This window comes from Pipistrellus hanaki (genome assembly GCF_964339955.1).
Source record: "Pipistrellus hanaki genome assembly, chromosome: 2".
Taxonomy (NCBI): Eukaryota; Metazoa; Chordata; class Mammalia; order Chiroptera; family Vespertilionidae; genus Pipistrellus; species Pipistrellus hanaki.
In genome coordinates this window covers 50,520,448-50,541,027 of record NC_140504.1, presented here as the reverse complement: position 1 = coordinate 50,541,027, position 20,580 = coordinate 50,520,448, and the positions used below count along the sequence as shown (strand labels likewise).

The following is a 20,580-nucleotide window of genomic DNA, read 5'->3' as shown; positions in this document are numbered from 1 at the left end:
ACACTGGTCAATGTGTATTAAAATTAAAGTAGCCATTCTTTCGCACCAAAATAGTTCTGCTAACTGATCCAATAATTTCTGTTAATGGCACCATTCTCACAGTCATCCATGTTAAAAGCCCTAGAACAGGGGTCTTCAAACTACGGCCCGCGGGCCACATGCAGCCCCCAGGGGAGTCTGATCCTGCCCGCCAGGTTTTTTGGGCAGTGAGCGCAGCCAAGGTGTTACAGTAGGGATTAGTAGTTCATATAGTCCGGCCCTCCAGCTCTCTGAGGGACCGTGATCTGGCCCCCACTTTAAAAAGTTTGAGGACCCCTGCCCTAGAACTTAACACAACTTTTCTTGTCCACTTTTTCTCCAGTTTCTCAAAAGCCCATTTGTTGTTCAAGTCTTTCTTTGTAATATTTCTTATGTCTATCCCTTTCTTTTTATTCCCACCATTACCGTCCAATTTAGACTCTCAATTCTTCACACTTTGTCCTGGCCTTCTAACTCTGTCTCCTAGTCACTAGGTTCTCTCCACTGCAAAACAAAAACAGGTCACATTACTATTCTTGAACCCACCTGATTTCCCCACTCAAAAATTAGCAAAGAGGGACATCAGTAATACTCTCAACAATAAAGATTTTAAAAAATAAACAAAAAACCAGCAATGGTCCCCCATTGCATACTGAGCCAAGTTAAAACTCCTTAGACTTCCAAAAAATAGAAATTACTCAGTTATTCAACAATTATGGAACGGGTAAATGCTCTATGGTATCTATATATATAAAAGGCTAATATTTAAAGTGTCCCCTAGAGAGTTCAACCAGGAGGCCGGGAGTTTGATCACTCGCTATCATGTGCACTGTCCACCAGGAGGCGGTGCAGAAAGGAAGGCCCCAGCCGGCAGCCAGAAGGCCCTTATCAGTCCTGATCGCCGTCCAGGCCTAGGGACCCTATCCACGGATGAATTTCGTGCATCGGGCCTCTAGTATTCATATAATGGAATCCAATAGAGCAATGAAAAAGAATGAACTACTGCTATACACACCTTAGTTGAATCTCTCAGACATGTTGAGCACGAGAAACCTCTACAGACATGTATGACTCCACTTACATAAAATGAAAAAACTCACAAGGCTACTCTGTTATGACAGAGGTATTAATAGTTACTTTTGGTTGGAGGAGACATCAAATTAAGGAAGGCTTCTAACATGTGGAAATATTCTATATATTGAACTCAGCAGTGGTTACACGTCATTGTATACCTAAAAAAATTCATTAACCTGTATCTTTCAGATGTGCGTACTTTATGTAAGTTACATCTCAAAAATATTCTTAAAGCCAGTTTAGTCTGAATTTTTAGATGTTCCAACTACTTTCCAGTTTTATTTCTCTCCATTCATCAACATGAGTCCTAAATTCTAGCTAATTTAGGCCACCAACCTCTAAACATATTCAGAACTTTTTTGTCACTCATATCACTCCTTCTTCTTAGAATGCCACTTTCCACCATTTTGCCTACCACAATCCTATTTATCCTTCAAGGTCTAAGCTACATACTAATTCCATACAAAATTGAACCTGCCACAGTACCTCTGTCATAGACAGATGTGTGCACACTTTTGTCCCTGGATAAACCCCCAAAGAACATGAAGTGCAGGATGTATAAATACTAGAAGCCTGGCGCACGAATTTGTGCATAGGTGGGGTCCCTTGGCCTGGCCTGTGGGTTTGGGCCAAAACTAGCTCTCTGACATCCCTTAAGGGGTCCCAGATTGCGAGAGGATGAACGCCAGGCCGAGGGACCCCACTGATTGGTCCAAGGAGAGACACGGAAGCTTGGCCAGATAGGGAGGAACCATGGGAGGGCTCCAGGGCGTGTCTGGCCCCTCTTGCTCAGTTCCAATTGGCCTGACCCCAACAACAAGCTAACCGAGACAGCTGATCCTCACCTCACAGCCAACGGACCTGGAGGTCAATTCCTCCCAGTGACACCAACAACAATCAAGACTTAACTACAATAAGGCTGTACATGCAGTACACAAAGGGGAGCACCAAGAGTGTCTACCTCAGGTAACTGGGGAGGCTGACCCACCGGCCCATATAGGACACCAAGTACACAAACCCACCCTACCAACTCAGGGAAGCAGCAAATGCCAAGACAAAGAAACATCTCAAATGAAAGAAATGGAGGAGAACAAAACACTGGATATAGAGTTCAAAACCATGGTTATAAGGTTTTTCAAGAATTTCCTAGAAAAGACCCATACAATTATCAGCTGATTTTTCAACAGAAACTATGCAGGCCAGATGGGAGTGGCAAGAAATATTCAAAGTGATGAATAGCAAGAACCTACAACCAAGATTACTCTACCCACCAAAGTTATCATTCAGAATTGAAGGGCAGAGAAGAGCTTCACAGATAAGAAAAAGCTAAAGGAGTTCATCACCACCAAACCAGTATTATATGAAATGCTGAAAGGTATTCTTTAAGAAGAGGAAGAAGAAGAAAAAAGTAAAGATAAAAATTATGATCAACAAATACATATCTATCAACAAGTGAATCTAAAAATCAAGTGAATTAAAAATCTGAGGTACAAAATAAACTGGTGAATATAATAGAATCAGGGGCAAAGAAAGGGAGTGGATTGATAATTATCAGGGGGAAGGGGTGTGGGGGGTGCAGGAAGAGACTGGACTAAATCGTATACCTATGGATGAGGACAATGGGGGGAGATAAGAGCAGAGGGTGGGGTGGGAACCAGGTGGAAGGAAGCTATGGGGGGAAAAAGGAGAAAAAATTGTAATAATCTGAGCAATAAAGAATTATTAAATAAAAGTAAAAAAGCTAACTGACTGGTCAGAGCATGCCCCCTGGTGGTCAGTGCACTTCATAGAAACTGGTCTACCGGTCAACTGTCTGCCCCCTGGTGGTCAGTGCATGGCACAGCAAGCAGTTGAGCAGCCTTGGCATATCACTAGCATATTGCGCTTTGATTGGTTGAACGGACGACCAGACGACCGGACACTTAGCATATTAGGTGTTTATTATTATTTTTTAATATATTTTATTGATTTTTCACAGAGAGGAAGGGAGAGGGATGGTTAGAAACATTGATGAGAGAGAATCATCAACCAGACGCCTCCTGCACACCCTCTATTGGGGATGTGCCCGCAACCAAGGTACATGCCCTTGACCGGAATCGAACCTGAGACTTTTCAGTCCGCAGACCGATGCTCTATCCACTGAGCCAAACCAGTTTCAGCATATTAGGCGTTTATTAGATAGGATATATCCTTCACACAGCCTGCCATAGAATCTTGCCCACAATGAGCATACAAAAATATTCCCTGAATAACCCTACCTTCTCAAACCCATCCATCACTATCTCCACTCACAATTTATTCCTGTTTACATATTTAATTATTCAACAAATAATTGAAACTGTAACTACTTACTCTAATATACCCGACTAAACTACCCAAAAATGCAATTCAATTTTAGCTGCTGCCTTTGGAATCTTTCCACAACTCTAAATTTGTCATCTTCCCCTTTTCTCTCCATCTAATCACATCCCATCTCATTTCTAATCCTGCTGCTATCAAAGTAATTTGAGTCTCTCTCTGTTTCCCCAGTAGCCTCTTAACTAAGCTTCTCACCTCCAATCTTACTGTACCACCACACTGCCCCCAATCTATCCTGTATGCCATACAGTGTATGGTATAGACCAGTGTTTCCCAAACTTCTCTCATGATGAGAATCACCTGGTGGAGTTGTTAAAACACAGATTCCTGAATCCCAACTATGAAGTGCTAAACTAGAATTTTTGAGAACATATAGGTAAAATTGCATACCTAACTTAGTGCTCTGTATATAAAATCTGTCTTAGAGCACTAGTTAAGTATACAATTTTACCTATATGTTCCCAAAAATTCTAGTTTAGCACTTCTTAGTTGGGATTCAGGAATCTGTGTTTTAACAACTCCACCAGGTGATTCTCATCATGAGAGAAGGTTGGGAAACACTGATCTAATATACAGTCCTTGATTCAATTCTCAAAAAAGTTCAATATCTATACTTTATATGTTAACATACTTTAATCCTCAAACCCTTGCCAGAAGGTATAATGATTATCAATTTCCTGATGAGAAAACTGAGTCTCGGAAAAGCAATGTCTCCATAGTCATAGCCTGGGTAAACAGAAGGGCCAATACTAAAACCCAGCTTCTGTTTGCTTACTAAGAACAACACTACATCATATCAAACACAAACTAGTTTAGCTTTCAAGGCCATCCATTTTCTACCCAACTCCCAAATAACTCTCTTTCTACCATATATCATATTATGCCCTGTTCATGAACTCTATGTTCCAAACTACAAGTGATCATTATTTAGTACTAAAATCAGTTTAATGAGTGACAGCCATCGTTTTATTTTCTTTCTATTCAAACAGAATAGAAAACATCCGAGTACATCCAACATGGTAAGAACTGTTATTCTTATTGAAACATTTTGTTCTATACATACACACAAACACTCATACATGCATGTATTTGGTGAAGATATAACATGTATTTCTTATTGTAGGCCATAATAAAAATTTTTAAAAATTATCTCTCACTACACTATTCTCCATACATCCTTGGCTCCTCACCTCCAAACCTTTGATTTTGCTAATCCCTCAGGTTGGAATGCTCTCTTTCTAGTAATTTCTGCTAGTCAGGATCCTATTACCCCTTCCAAGACTAGCTAAAATACCACTTCCATGCCACTAAATGCAGTCCCAAGTTTCCCCTTAGTCAAATGTTTTTTACTCCCTTTTACTTCAGTAACATTCAGCATTTTTCTTATGACACTTTTGTTGTCATAGTGTAGTTATTTGTGCAAAAGTCCAGCTCCCTATTAGAATATAAATCCGAAAGGATTTATTCCTGACTGCATCCAACAATGCTTTTGCATATAAGAAATGCACATAGTCTACAGACTAAAGAAAACTCATTCAGCCTAGCCGGCTTGGCTCAGTGGATAAAGCATCGGCCCATGGACTGAAGGGTCCCAGGTTCGATTCCATTCAAGGGCACGTACCTTGACTGCAGGTTCCCCCGCCCAGGACCGGTGCATGCAGGAGGCAACCAATTGATATGTCTCTCTCACATCAACGTTTCTCTCTGTCTTTCCCTCTCCCTTCCACGCTCTCTAAAAATCAATGGAAAAATATCCTTGAGTGAGGATTCACACACACACACACACACACACACACACACACACTCACACACTAAAAAAAAAAAAAAAAAAAAAAAAAAAAAAAAAAACCCTTATCCAATCATTTTCTGAAACCTCAATTATAAATCTACATAATTTCTACTACATTCTGACTTCTGTAATCCTTCAAATAATCTTACCATCTTCCTCCTAAAACAGGTATTTCAAACAATCCTCTTTCCCTTCAATCTTCTCTTGCTTTCCTCTAAACATAACCTATTATATATTAACTAGAGGCCGAGTGCGGGGGGGGGGGGGGGGGGGGGGGGGGGGGGGGGGAAGTACCCTCAGCACAGCCTGCACCCTCTCCAATCTGGGACCCCTAGAGGGATATCCAACTCCCCATTTAAACAGCAGTCAGACATTCCTCTCACAATCCAGGACTGTTGGCTCCCAACTGCTCACCTGCCTGCCTTCCTGACTGCCCCTAACCGCTTCTGCCTGCCAGCCTGATCACCCCCTAACCACTCCCCTGCCAGCCTGATTGATGCCTAACTGCTCCCCTACCAGCCTGTCTGCCCCTAACTGCCCTCCTCTGTAGGCCTGGTCCCTCCCAAATGCTCTCCCCTGCAGGCCTGGGTCCCTCCCAACTGTCCTTCCCTGCAGGCCTAGTCGCCCACAACTTCCCTCCTCTGCTGGTTTGGTCATCCCTAACTACCCTCCCCTGCAGGCTTGATCACATCCAACTGCCCACCCCTGCTGGCCATTTTGTGGTGGCCATCTTGTATCCACATGGGGACAGGATCTTTGACCACATGGGGCAGCCATCTTGTGTGTTCTGGAGTGATGGTCAATCTGCATATTACTCTTTTATTAGATAGGATCATTTTCTTCTTTCAGAATCATACTTTCTATAAGATAACACCTCTCTTTCTCCATCTACTTATCTTTCACTTTATTCCTAGTTTTCTAACATCCATAATGATAGACCTTATAATCTTCAAACAGATTTTTCTTTCATTTTCTCTTCAGTAGACTTTTCAATCCATGTACATACAGGGGTAGGTTAACAGTTGTGAGAATGCAAAACAGTTTATTCTTGTATTACTTGTTTGTATTATTTGTCTTATTGTTATTATTTCATATTCTTCTTATGATTTATCTTTTAGGTAATGATGGCTGTTTGAAGATTATAAGGTCTATCATTACTGTTGCCCACCCCTGTATGTCAGCCCCAATAAATAAATTGAAACAAACAGAAAACATATAGACAATTTAGAGCACCTAATTTATCTCAGATTCTTTCTCATTCATTCATTTATTCATGGAGCATGTGTCTACTTTACATATGCCCTCAATTCTACCTATTCTCTGTAATTCAGAAAGCAAGGTTGAGAAAAGCATTCAGGAAAATGCTAGAATAACAGAGCCAAGCTGACTCAGGCTCTTCACTCACAGAAACCAAGCAATTTGTGGGGTACAGGCTCAAAAAAAGGAAAAACTAAAAGTAATACTAGACATAGATGGAAATAGACACACACACACACACACACACACACACACACACACACCAGTTGTCCCAGAGTGCTCAAAATCTATCCAGCAAAGGTGGATTTGAAAAGGAACAAATCAGTAGGACTAGCTAAAATGAAACAGGCAGAAAGCATTCAGACAAAAATAGATCAGGACTCTAGGTTCATTCTAGGCTGCAAGAGAAATTTGGAGCAATTTAGTTCCTTTCCTGAGATCCCTAAGGAATTCTTTCAAATATCTAGCTGAAGTATGGTATATTGAAATCATTTCCCCAAACCTTAGCCAATATTTATTTCTCCATTCTCTGAATTCCTAAAGCACTTATTGTCTGTAAAACTCATCTGGGAACTTAATCATAAACTACCTTGTTCACAGTAACGAAACTATTAACAAACATACCCAAAATTTATTTACATATTAAAATCAGTGTAGTCCTCGTTAAACTATTTAACTTAGGAGGCTATTTACTCATCTACTCATTGCATCCAACCATCTGATGCATTTAAGCAATATCCTCCAGTGCCTAACTACATGTGTACTGTCACCATTGTTCAAGGTATTTCCGACTTCCTCTTGAGGAGTGTTTTCCAAAGTCAGTTAAGTAAGTCAACCAAAAAAATCACTGCCATTTCTGTGACTCAGGGAATGTAAACCAAAACTACTCTTTATTCACGCTACTTGATATCAACAGATCTTCAGCATTTCTAAAAATCTTTAAAACTGAAAAGATTTGTCACCACTAGAACTATTCAGAATAGCATGATGCCTGTACTGTTTGTAACTGTGATATCCTGGAGGGATTATGAACTCCTACGATAGGGACCATGTTTTACTCACCGTTATAGGCTCCCTCCCCCAAGAGCACACAATACCTAGTCAATAAATAGGTAAACTGTATAGAATGTGCTGAGACTCAGAAGGCAATCCAGAAAGGGTGTTCCAATAAAGCTCTGAACACTACTCTGAAAATGACTACCACTATGCAAAAATTCTCATCAAAGGTGTACTTCTAAAATTTGTTTTATTAAAAATCAATTTTCTGAAATCTTGCACTGTTCCTGAATTAATTCAAGCTGTCTTTATCTCCCTAAAAGAATATAAGCATTACAAATCCTTGAGGGAAGAAATTTCATCTGACATATTATCTTAAAAATTAATTAAATAAAATAAGACAGATTCTTAAAACAGCTAAAAATCTCTAAGCAGTAATTTAGGCCCTGAGGTAAAAAAAAAAAAAAAAAAAAAAAAAAAAAATTAAAATTAAATCAGCCCCAAACTCCAGGCCAGATTTACTCAGATTAAACTAGTCTCAAATTAGACTAGAACCTTGGTCCCATCCCTTCAATGTTTGGCAGAATTGTTAACAGTTCCATTCTAATCCATTCTGTCTTCTCCCCTTAAATCTAAGGCTTTCCCCAGTAATATATCCTCCCCACCCCACCCCCCCTCTCTCTCTATGTATATATATATATACCCACCACCACCACCACCACCACCACCACACACATTTTGTCTGCAATACCACCATACTGCTCAGCAATTTTACACATTTCCACTACATCACTAAAGCAGGGAACACTATCAGTCATTCAACAGGTATTTTATTAAACAGTTAAGAAGCAAACTGTTGTGAGGGTCCCAGAAATTAAAGTAAATCTCAGCTCTAGAGCAGGTTACAATTAAGCCACCATTTCCCAAAGAGAATAATTCCATAAAAAAAGACAAAATTTAGCACTATATAATCTACATGTGAATACTGTTTTTATTCAGAATAAGAGAAATCTCAAGAGGTGGGGTTACTTAAACAAGACTTCCTAAAACGGGAGCAAGATCTTTCTATCCTCCCAATCTCAGTCACACTGACTTGGTAATGTTGTACCTCAAATTCCAAAAACCAGTACTTTATGAATCTATAATATATAAGCAACATACCATTTTCCACCATATCAGCAACATGTTCGTGGCTGAAGTATGCTAATTGCATTGTAACTTCCACAAATCTCAGTCTAACCATTGTAATTTAAATCTCCCTCACATCAACTATATCCAAATGTCCTCAGAATTATTTACCTTTTCTACACCCTCCCACAAAATTAGCACCACCTCCTTCCGGCCCGGTCCCTCCTCCTCCTCCCTTTTCTCACATTTCCCCATCCCTCCATCCATGAAAGTGAAGCACACATCCACACCAATCCTTCCTTCCTGAAAAAGTAAGAATTGCTGCAAAAGCCTGGAAAGAGCAATTAAGGGTCATCTTAATCCATTCCCAGATTCCCCACACTCAAACTCTCCGCAAGCAAAAAATGCTACTTCGAAATTTACCTGGTAACTAATTCTAAGATGAACCATCATTGCCAAACAACTCCTCTCCTCTAACTAGCAACCCTTATGCTGCAAAGATGCTGTTTCTGCAACCTACTCTTTCTTACAGATCCATCAAGCCTCCCTTTATCATCTCACCCAGTATGTCCAGTCTACTGTTAAATGCTTTCCCTTCAAGCATATCAAAGATGTAAAAACATAGAATAAAAAAGTTTAAGTAATAACTATCAAAGGTTGGAAAGGGAAAAGCAGGAAGGGGATTAATGGCAGTGACACAAATCTTTTCCATTCATAGTAAGAAGTCTTTTCACTACTTCATAATGTCATTTTAATCAATCAAGAAATAACCTGTCAGAATGGCCAACATCAACAAATCGACAAACGACAAGTGTTGGAGAGGTTGCGGAGAAAAAGGAACCCTCGTGCACTGCTGGTGGGAATGCAGACTGGTGCAACCACTGTGGAGAACAGTGTGGAGTTTCCTCAAAAAACTGAAAACAGAACTCCCATTTGACCCAGTAATCCCACTCCTAGGAATATATCCCAAGAAACTAGAAACACCAATCAGAAAGGATATATGCACCCCTATGTTCATAGCAGCACAATCTACAATAGCCAGAATTTGGAAACAGCCTAGGTGCCCGTCAGCAGATGATTGGATCCAAAAACTATGGTACATCTACACAATGGAATACTATGCGGCCATAAAAAGAAGGAATTCTTATCATTTGCAGCAACCTGGAATTGGAGAACATCATGCTGAGTGAAATAAGCCAATCAATGAAAGAGAAACACCACATGACCCCACTCATTTGTGGATAATAAAGATCATTATAAACTGATGAACCAAAAGATAGATATAGAGACAGTAAAGCAACAAGCAGATTGTCAAATTACAGCGGGGAGGGGAGGAGGATCTGGGGGAGATAATAGATCAACCGAAGGACTTGGATACATGCATATAAGTACAACCAATGGACATAAAACTCTGGGGAGGGAGGGGATGTGTGGGAGGGAGGGAGGGGGGCAAAAAAAAAAAAAATCAATAAAATATGTATAAATAAATAAATAAATAAATGATTAAGAAATAACAGTACATGGAGATTATTTTTGGACCTTGTGAAAAACATGCTCTAAACTACCAAAATTAATGCTTAGAAGTGGTAGCCTGGAAAGTGGAACTGCAATTGAACAAGTGAAACAAGGCTATTGCTTTTCATTATAAGCTGCCTCAGTATAATTTTATTTTTAAATTATGTACATGTATAATTAAGTATATTTTAAAAAGGGGAGAAAAACAATAATGACATATTACTATATTTAAGTCCATAAACTTATAAAAAAAATTTAAAATAACACGAGAGGGGAAAAAAACAGACCCTCTCATACTATGACGACAGTAAAAATGTAAAATATTGAAGCATCCTACAGGAATATATAATGTGCTGACATATAGTTTTCCAAATTTTAAAAATAATCTGGATTTATTTCTGTAAGAAAAATTAATAAAAGCCCCTCTCCACTCTAATACTAAATTATCATCCTCCTTTAGAGATACAGAAGTTGTTAAATGAATGACTGAATTTTTCCATCCCTTCCCAAATTTCTTCCTATCTTCCCCATTAATCCCTCCACCCTCTACTTCCATAAAAGGATTTTTCATACTATCCTCTCCTCAGCTGAATTAGTATTATAATGTAGTGTGTATGCAAATCTTTCTTAACAATCAATTTTCAGGTGAATAAAGCTTTAAGACTAGGGTTCTAGCCCCAGCTGGCATGTGTCAGTGGCTGAGTGTCAACCTATGAACCAGGAGGTTAGGGTTCGATTCCTGGTTACGGCACATGCCTGGGTTGTGGGTTTGATTCCATGTGGGGTGTGCAGGAGGCATCCAATCGATCGATGATTCTTTCTCTCTCTCTTTCTCTCTCTCTCCCTCTCTCCCTCCCTCCCCCTTCCTCTGTGAAATCAATGTGTATTTTTTTGAAAAAGAATATGGTTCTAGCCGCGAGGTCCCCTCTTAAATAAATCTGCTGTGGTGTGAATTCAGCAAATGCATTAGGCCTTGGTTCATTTCCTGATATAAAAATGCAAATACTCCCTCCAACCTGGATTTAGAATTATCCAGTCTCTTCAGGTTCCCCTAGACCTCAAGGCAACCAGCCCTGACCTTGCAACTTAAGACCAAAACAGATATTCTAGAGCCTCCATTCTGCTGGCCCACACTGTGTAGGCAGGTGCATTTTCTTCAATAACACCATGCCTTAGTAAGAGTATATACACATTCAGGAACTGTGAGTGGTAAAAGTTCCCCCATCTGCCCCAGAGTTATGGAACCAACCCAGTCAATCATACTAATTGGAGCTACAAATGGAGCCTCCAAAGGGCCACCATGCACGCAGTGCCCCCCACCGTTACTTCTAACCCCGTGTACTGCAATCCAAGCTGAATAAATAGCATGGCACTGGTTCTCGTGGAACAGTTAAGCTGGGCCGAAAACCGCCAAGTCAAGTCATTTCCATTCCAGCCTTTGCCGGCTTAGGGCTCACCCAGGCTCTGGTTAAGGGATAAAAATTCTTCGAATTTGCTAAACTATAAATTCCAGGACCTAGAGAATACCTGCGGGCCAGGTGTCTGCTGGAGATCTGTTTCAGAGACTCTCCCATTCACCGGTGCATGTCCAAAATGTCTCGGACCAAACTACAGGCTAAGGCTTGACTCTCAGTGACCCCAACCGCTGCCGCCGGGAGCCACACTTACCAGATGTCATCTAACGAGGAGCCCACACCGGTTCGGAACTAGGCCATCCGGGCCCATCTGGAATCACTCCTTAGTCCTTGGCCCAACGTTTATTAAGTCTACTATCTCCGTCTATTCTATCATACGTCCCCTGCATATTCTCTAATTTTAGTGCTCCCTTCTGCTTCAAGCGCTATTCTTTCTATTCACGGAAACTCCTTCCATTCCCTCTTTCCTTTCCTTAGAAATGCTTCGGTTTTTTTCCATCACGAAATACCTAATCTATCTGCACAATGAACAAACCCCCCCCCCCTCCCCTCCGTCCACCCAACCCTCAAGACTTCTCCTCCACAGCCATCGCCTGCATTCCTCCACCTATTCTTCGCCCCGGCGGCCCCTCTCCCCGGACCCTTGCTTCCTGCAAGGATTCCCTTTCCTCCGACCCCTGCCCTTCTTCCCTTCTTCTCCCGGAGAGAGAGCCTCCGGGCAGCCGCCGTGCCCGAGGCCTGCGGTGCATAAAGCACTGCACCAGGCACGGTGCACGGAGCAGCCCGGGTGTCTTCTCCCTCGCCTTCTCACTCCCACGCCGAGCACCCTCCGGCCTCCCCGTGCAAACACGCCACCTTCTCCCCTCCCGACCTCCGGCTCCCCGCTCCGGCCTCGCAGGCCGCCCGCTCGCCTCGGCCGCCCCCGTCATTATCCTTCCTCAGCCCCCCCTTCCCCAGCCCACCCTCCGCGCCCCGCTTCCTCCCAGCCGCCTGCTCCGGCGTCTCCCCCGCGTCTCCCCCGGCCTCCGCCGGCCCCCGGGCCGCCCCCCGGCCTCGCCACGGCCCGCTCGGCCCCCCGGGGTCAGGCCATTGCCGCGGCGCGCTCCCCCCGCGCGCCGCCCCCTCCTCCCCTCCGCCGCCCTCCCCCGGGCCCGGGGCCTGCCAGGCCGAGCGCTTTACCGCGGGCGGGCGGGCGGGCGCCGAGTCGCGCGGTCACCGACTGCAGACGGCGGCGGCGGCAGCTTCCAACCTTTCTAGGGGACCTTGAGAAGAGGGGGATGGGGGGGAGGGGGGAGAACTTTGGCTGTGGCAGCTCCGGCGAACTGCTCCCACCCCTGCGCCTTTCTCCTCTTCCTCCTCCCCCTCCTCCTCCTCCTCCTCCTCCTCTTCCTCCTTCTCTTCCTCCTCCCAGAGCAGTGGAGACGCAGACATGCCGCGGGCTAGAGCGCCGCCGCGCCCGCCGCCGCCGCCGCCGGCGCGGGGCATTGTGGGAAGCCAGGCGCCACGGGGAAGCGCCGCGCGGCGCGCCGGCTTCCTGTGGTCCCGGGACCCGGCTGGGAAGACAGACTCCGGCGTGGCCGGGCTTCGATGCCGGTGCCCGCGTGTCACCCGCCCCGCGTGGCCGGGGAGGCCGGTCCCCGCCCCCACGGGTCCCCGGGCTGCGTCCGGGAGCACAGCCGTTGGTTGGAAAAGGATCGGAACTACTCGGGGAGGCTCCTTCAGGGGATTGTCCGCCTTCAGCCTCCCTCAGCGCCCGGCGTGCTGAGGAGCGGGGGACGCGGGGGTCGCGTGTGTCAGGCCCCGGGAAGACAGAAAGGGGAAGGGACGTCGATGGGAGGTTATCTGCCAGGATTTCTTAGCTTTTGTCCTCTCGCAGTAGCCTCCCTCCCGTCCTCTCCACCTTCATTCGTTACCCTCCACCACCCCAAGTCAGGCCACCTTGTCCGGAAGCGGCCGCCCGGCGCCCTTGAAGGGAGCAAACCCCGTCGGTGTCTGCAAACAGAGACAGGGCGTGAGCGCGGAGATGGAGAGATACGGCCCTGGACCTCTTTGCGCAAGGCCTGACCTGGTATTTTCCGCTCACTTCACCTGGGGCCCAAAACTTCTCCGTCCGTCTGGCAGGCGCTGGGTAACTGCTAGAGTTGCACAAGTAGATGTCTCAATCCTCCGAGGCCCTTTCAGTGACCTTAGCCAAATTGGGAGCTCCGCGATGGTGCCTTCATTCAACATTTATGAGGCACCCTGAGGTGCCTGCTGGATGGTTTACCATTACTCATCTTTATGTCTCTCTCCCTCCCCCCCCACCCCCCAGAACAAGGTCATCTGAGTGACAAAAAAAAAAAAAAAAAAGATGCTTAGTGCATGTCGAGTGATTATGAGTATCGGCCACTGACCATGGGAAGAAACTCCTTCACTGTTTCTTCATCATAGTGTGGAGATGTATGTAGTACCTGCAATGCTTAACCTCTGAGGGGAGAGGGAAAGGAAAGGCATTCAGCTATCTGTATACCCGTTTCTGGAGTTCCTCCCTTGTCCACACCCACCTTTCCACCCCTTGGCAACTGAGTGTTCCTTTGCATGGTGCTTCCTGGCAAAACTCCAAACTCTGGCGTTGTGCACTTGTGATGGCACCGAATTAGATGAGTGTCTGCAAGGTTAACGTGCCCCCAGGCACTAACCTTAGTAAATGGTGAGGCCTATTGAGAAATAGCTGAGGCCCAGAGAGTCAACTTAAATCTAGACACAGGTAACCAAGAAGAACAAGGATAAGCCACAGTTCCACAATCAACTCTCCAATGTGCTTTCTCCATTAAAATATAGATATTCCAATGAGATGACAGTGCATATTCTGAATGCTAATTGCAACAAAACAGTGATTCAAGCTAGAGCAAGAGAGTTATCTGGAAGACAGCCTTCTGGCAACTTCTAACATCTGCAGTGGCATCAGATTCAGAGGTTAAAATGAAAAGCACCTCCTGCAGCAAAGAAGCAGGCTCTGAATATTAGGTAACAGGAAAACTAATAACTGAAAAGGATGGAAGGCCTGGAGATTATACCCAGTGGGCTAAGTTTGGTTGGTTTGCCATTATGAATAGATTTAGTTCTCTGCTCAGCACCATAACTAAGAAACAATAGAGAAACAACTGTCTCACATGAGCTGAATAAAGAACACTATATTTAAAAAAAAAAAACAAAAAAAAAACAAAAAAAAACACTACAGTGCCCAGGGTCCCAGGTTCGATTCTGGTCAAGAGCATGTACCTTGGTTGCAGGCTTTATTCATCCCCAGGCTCCATCCCTGGCCTTCGGGGAAGGGGCAGTGTGTTGGGAGGCAACCAATTTATGGATGTTTCTCTCTGTCCCTCCCCTTCCTTTCCACTCACTAAAAATCAATGGAAAAAATATCCTTGGGTGAGGATTAACAACAACAAAACGTGTTTGTGGGTCAGATTCAGCCTACATCCACCCGTCTATCTTACCTGACGTGGCCTAACCGAGAGGGCTGCACCACTGCTTTGACTGGTGGGATGTCAGGGTCTCCCAGAGCCTCTTTGCTCTCCTCTGGCTCTGGGATGGGTTCTCTTCAGTTTTGGCCCTGTGGCTTCTTTATGAGAGGAATGTACATCCATCTCTTGCCCCCAAAGATTTCACCAGGTCTTCAGGACCTTCTGTACTAACCATCTTTTAAGGATCGTGGACCTCTCAAGCTCAGGAGTTTGTGAAAGTACTGTCTTCTGTACCCAGGTGTTGCCTGCAGCAGGAGCCATTTGTCAAGTCTGGTTCTACCTTAAGGAGAAACTTGGTTTCCTTTTGCAAAGCTCCAAATTCATAGCCTTGTCAGAGAGATTGGCCCACAGGAGCCTGCCCCCACCTCTTGTCATTTCTACTGGACCCAGAAGAAAAAAAGGCTTTTCCTGTTCCAATGGGCCATCTTTCCCTGGGACACCTGCCCCTGCGTTCCTGCTTCAAATCTGAAGGGCACTTCCAGATCATTGATATATTCTCACATTCATGACCAAGCTATGGAAACAAGTTAAGTGTCCATCAACAGATGAATAGATTAAGAAAATGTGTATACATACAATGGAATATTATTCAACCTTTGAAAGGAAGGAAATCTGCCCTAGCCAGTTTTGCTCAGTAGATAGAGCATTGGCCTGTGGACAAAAGGGTCCTGGGTTCAATTCTGATCAAGGGCACATACCTTGGTTGCAGGCTCCTTCCTGGCCTAGACCCTGGTTGGGGCATGTGCAGGAGGCAACCAATCAATTTGTTTCTTTCACATGGATGTGTCTGTCTTTCCACTCTCTAAAAAAAAAAAAAAAAAGAGAGAGAGAGAGAGAGATCAATGGAGAAATATCCTTGGATGAGGATTAACAAAAGGAAGCAAAGAAGCAAATAAATAAAAGGAAGCAAGGAAATCCTTCTATTTATGACAACATGAATGAGCCTGGAGGACATAGAAAGAAAAATACTGCATGATTCCACTTATAGGTGGCTACCTAAAACAGTCAAACTCATAGAAGCAGAGAATATGATAGTGATTGTCAGGTATTGTGGGTGGGAGGGAGGGGGCAAGGAAATGGGAAGTTGTTATTCAGTGAGTATAAAGTTTCCGTTATGCAAGATGAATAAGTTCTAGAGCTCTGCTGTACAACACGTGCCTACAGTTAACAATATGGCAATATGGTATTGTGTACTTCAAAACTTTTCTTAACAAATCTCATATTAAGCATTATTACAGAGAGAGAGGGGGGGGGAGAGAAAGAGAGAGGAAAAAGGAGAAGAAAGAAGAGAGGAGGAGGAGGAGAAAGAGAAGAAAGAAGAAGGGGGAGGAGGAAGAAAGAAGGAAGAGGAGGAGGGAGAGATGGAGAGAGGGAAGGAGGGAGAGACAGAGCTTGGGAGGTATTGGATATATCTATTGCCTTGAGTGTAGTGATAGTGTAGTATCAATGGGGCTTGCATATGTCCAAACTCATCAAATGGTACACATTCAATATGTGCAGCTATTTGTATATGTTATACTTCAATAAAACTTTTTTTAACAACACAATACTAATGAGAGCCTTGGCCAGGTGACTCGGTTGGTTAGTGTTATTCAGATACACCAAGAAGCACCAATGAATGTATAAATTGATGTTTATACATTCATTGGTGGAACAACAAATTGATGTTTCTCTCGCCCTCTCTCTAAAAATGAATAAATAAATTGTTTTTAAACTAATGGAAGGCCTACTCTTTTTTACTTAGTATGTAGAATTTATGTAATGAATTCCTGAGTTTACAAAGATAAGTAGCCTTCCATCTCTCAGGAGCATCTAAGGGAGGTACTTGATTGCACTAAAGTTCATCAACTTGGTTTGGAGGGATACAGGAAAGATGTGAGGGAAAAGTCAAGATGGCCAAGAACATAAGAATAAATGAAAACAAGGTCTTGGACCAGGATGATACTAGTGGGAAAGGGAAATAAAATAAAGCAATATTATGAGGATACAATTCTATTAGTACCTTGAGGTTAGCTTGGTGGTTAAGTCTACAGATTGCAATTAAAGCCTCCTCAGTTTAGTCTAGCCAGTGTGTCTTGGTGGTTGAGCATTGACCTATGAACCAGGAAGTCACAGTTCAATTCCCGGTCAGGGTACATACCCAGGTTGTTGGCAAGAGCCCCAGTAGGGGGCATGCAGGAGGCAGACGATCAATGATTGTCTCATTATTGATGTTTCATTCTCTCATAAGTAAATTATATTTTTTTAAATTTTTTTTTTTTTTGGTTTAAATCCTGCTTCTACCACTTTTACTAGCTTAACTTCCCTGTGCTATCAAGTGCCCAGCCTTGAAAATGGGGCTACACAATAGCAACTTCCTCTTTTGGTTATTAAGAATGTTAAATCTGCCAAAACCAGTTTAGCTCAGTGGATAGAGCATCAGCCTGCGGACTGAAAGGTCCCGGGTTTGATTCCGTGCAAAGGCATGTACCTTGGTTGCGGGCACATCCCCAGTAGGTGGTGTGCAAGAGGCAGCTGATCGATGATTCTTTCTCATGGATGTTTCTAACTCTATCCCTCTCCCTTCCTCTCTGTAAAAAATCAATAATATAGCCGAGACCGGTTTGGCTCAATGGATAGAGCGTCGGCTTGGGGACTGAAGGGTCCCGGGTTCGATTCCTGTCAAGGGCATGTACCTGGGTTGCAGGCATATCCCCAGTAGGGGGTGTGCAAGAGGCAGCTGATCGATGACTCTCTCTCATCGATGTTTCTAACTCTCTCTCTCTCTCCCTTCCTCTCTGTACAAAATCAATAAAATATATTTTTAAAAAAAAATCAATAATATATATATTTTTAAAAAAATGTTAAATCTTAAGACATGTAAAATATTTAGAACTAATAGTTGACACATAGTTAAATGTTCTGTGTGCTGTAGATAGTAGCAGTAGTATAGTTATTGTTATTCTTACTAGTAAGAAGAATTTAAGGATGGTGCTGAACCACATTTCCTAAAAATAAAATCCATTGGGGGGGAAAGTCAGTTCCCGCAAGTGGATTGAAGCAAGAGAAAAGGCAGAAACTATACAAATATAAAAAACAACATAAGTGGGAAAATATATTAAAGTGTGTTTGGCATGGAGAATGTAAAGGGCATATGATAAGTAGATGGAGCTAGGAAAAACCTAAGCAATTAAGCTGCATAAAAAATATATCACATTGCCGAAACCGGTTTGGCTCAATGGATAGAGCGTTGGCTTGGGACTGAAAGGTCCCGGGTTCGATTCCGGTCAAGGGCATGTACCTTGTGGGCATATCCCCGGTAGGAGGTGTGCAAGAGGCAAATGATAAATGACTCTCTCTCATCGATGTTGCTAACTCTTTCTCTCCCTTACTCTCTGTACAAAGTCAATAAAATATATTTAAATATATATATATATATATACACATAAATACATACATACATACATACATATCACATTATTCAGAGAATTTGTTTCTGAGCACAATCTTTGCCTGAATAATTTTATGGGTAAAGCTGATGAAACTGGGCCATTATAAAGATGCTTCTACTCAGCAAATACCAGTGAATCAAATTCCCACCTCTTCTTTCCCAAACTTTAAGCAGAATGAAGACAAGTTAACTACTAATATATTAAATCTGTATCACAAAATAGAATAGCAGTTGGAAATTTTTTATTATTCTAGAGATTTTAAAGATTTTATACACTTGCTTATTACCAGATAAAGTGATACAATGCAGCAATGAATTTTTTCTTTCTTGTTTTTACTATCTTTTTAAAATTTTAAATTTAAAAACATGTTACAATTCTGGGCTTACCTGGGAATATTAAAACTACCCCGTTGCTAAACAATTAGGGAGACCAACACAAAAATGACCAGTTTCCCACCTTCCAATGTTCAGTGTAAACATTTACTAAAGCCCACATGCAAGGGGTAAAAGGTACTGGCTCACCCTGGGTTCATCAGCTCTGAGATAACTATGGTTTAAAGCAGTGGTCGGCAAACTCATTAGTCAACAGAGCCAAATATCAACAGTACAATGATTGAAATCTCTTTTGAGAGCCAAATTTTTTTTAAAATATATTTTATTGATTTTTTTTACAGAGAGGCAAGGAGAGGGATAATTAGAAACATCAATGAGAGAGAATCATCCATCAGCTGCCTCCTGCATACCCCCTTCTGGGAATGTGCTGCAACCAAGGTACATGCCCTTGACCAGAATCGAACCTGGGACCTTGCAGCTCTATCCACTGAACCAAACCAGTTTCGGTGAGAGCCAAATTTTAAAAATTTAAACTTCTTCTAATGCCACTTCTTCAAAATAGACTCGCCCAGGCAGTGGTATTTTGTGGAAGATCCACACTCAAGGGGCCACAGAGCCGCATGTGGCTCTCGAGTCACAGTTTGCCGACCATGGGTTTAGAAGGATTCAGGGGGAATACAGGAATGAAAGGTCAAGATGTACAAGAACACAAGAATGATGTACTGGCCCTCACTGGGTTGGCTCAGTGGATAGAGCAGCAGACTGAAGGGTCCTGGGTTTGATTCTGGTCAAGGGTACATGCCTGGTTACAGGCTCGATCCCCAGTGGGGAGTGTGCAGGGGGCAGCCGATCAATGATTATCTCCCATCATTGATGTTTCTCTCTCCCCCTCTCCCTTCCTGTCTGAAATCAATAAAAATATTTTTTAAAAGAAAAAAATGAAGTGCTGGGGTGGAGGCGGTGTTACCTTTTTGTTTGCGAATTGCTTTTTCATAAAGGCAACGGTTTTACACTTTCCCGAAGATCAAACAGATACATGAGAACACGGGGGCTGGGTGCGAAGAAGGCTAGGACATGGTGTAAATCCCTGAGAAGCTCTCAGACTAATGGAGGAGGCGGGTTCAAAAAAGCAATAATTTGCCGAAACCGGTTTGGCTCAGTGGATAGAGCGTCAGCCTGCGGACTGAAAGGTCCCGGGTTCAATTCTGGTCAAGAGCATGTACCTTGGTTGTGGCACATCCCCAGTGGAGGGTGTGCAAGAGGCAGCTGATCAATAATTCTCTCTCATCAATGTTTCTAACTCTCTATCCCTCTCTCTTCCGCTCTGTAAAAAATCAATAAAATATATTTTAAAAATAATTAAATAAATAAATAAATAAGCAATAATTTCAGCATAATACCCTGTAAAAACATAGGAGTATAGAGAGGATGCTTTGGGTTCCCTCACTAATGGATCCTATAAACTAGCATATCATTCTGATACTAAAACAGTACTTTCCACTTTGTTTATATATCTAAAAACATACATGTCAAGATCTGTACAAATATCAAACATTACGCAGGACTTCTATACTTAGCACTTATCTCCTGATCACTTAAAAATGTGTAAGCTTTGGCCAGGACTGGTTTGGCTCAGTGGATAGAGCATCAGCCTGCGGACTGAAGGGTCCCGGGTTTGATTCCGGTCAAGGGCATGTACCTGGGTTGTGGGCACATCCCCAGTGGGGGGTGTGCAGGAGGCAGCTGATCGATGTTTCTCTC

General features: G+C 43.1%; 1 protein-coding gene across 6 annotated transcripts in view; it reads right to left on the bottom strand.

Annotated features, from left to right (window-relative positions):
• ZNF148 (zinc finger protein 148) overlaps positions 1 to 13,035 on the bottom strand; it is a 128,067-nt gene extending 115,032 nt beyond the window's left edge. For 3 of the 6 annotated variants that reach the window (XM_084871606.1, XM_084871600.1, XM_084871607.1), the window contains exon 1: positions 12,730 to 12,962. The gene's annotated coding sequence lies outside the window, so the exon portion shown is untranslated. Of the gene's footprint in view, positions 1 to 11,662; positions 11,682 to 11,803; positions 12,051 to 12,729 lie in introns of those variants that run through there. The other 3 variants (XM_084871604.1, XM_084871601.1, XM_084871602.1) reach the window with 3 other exon arrangements.
• Positions 13,036 to 20,580: the final 7,545 nt, after the last annotated feature.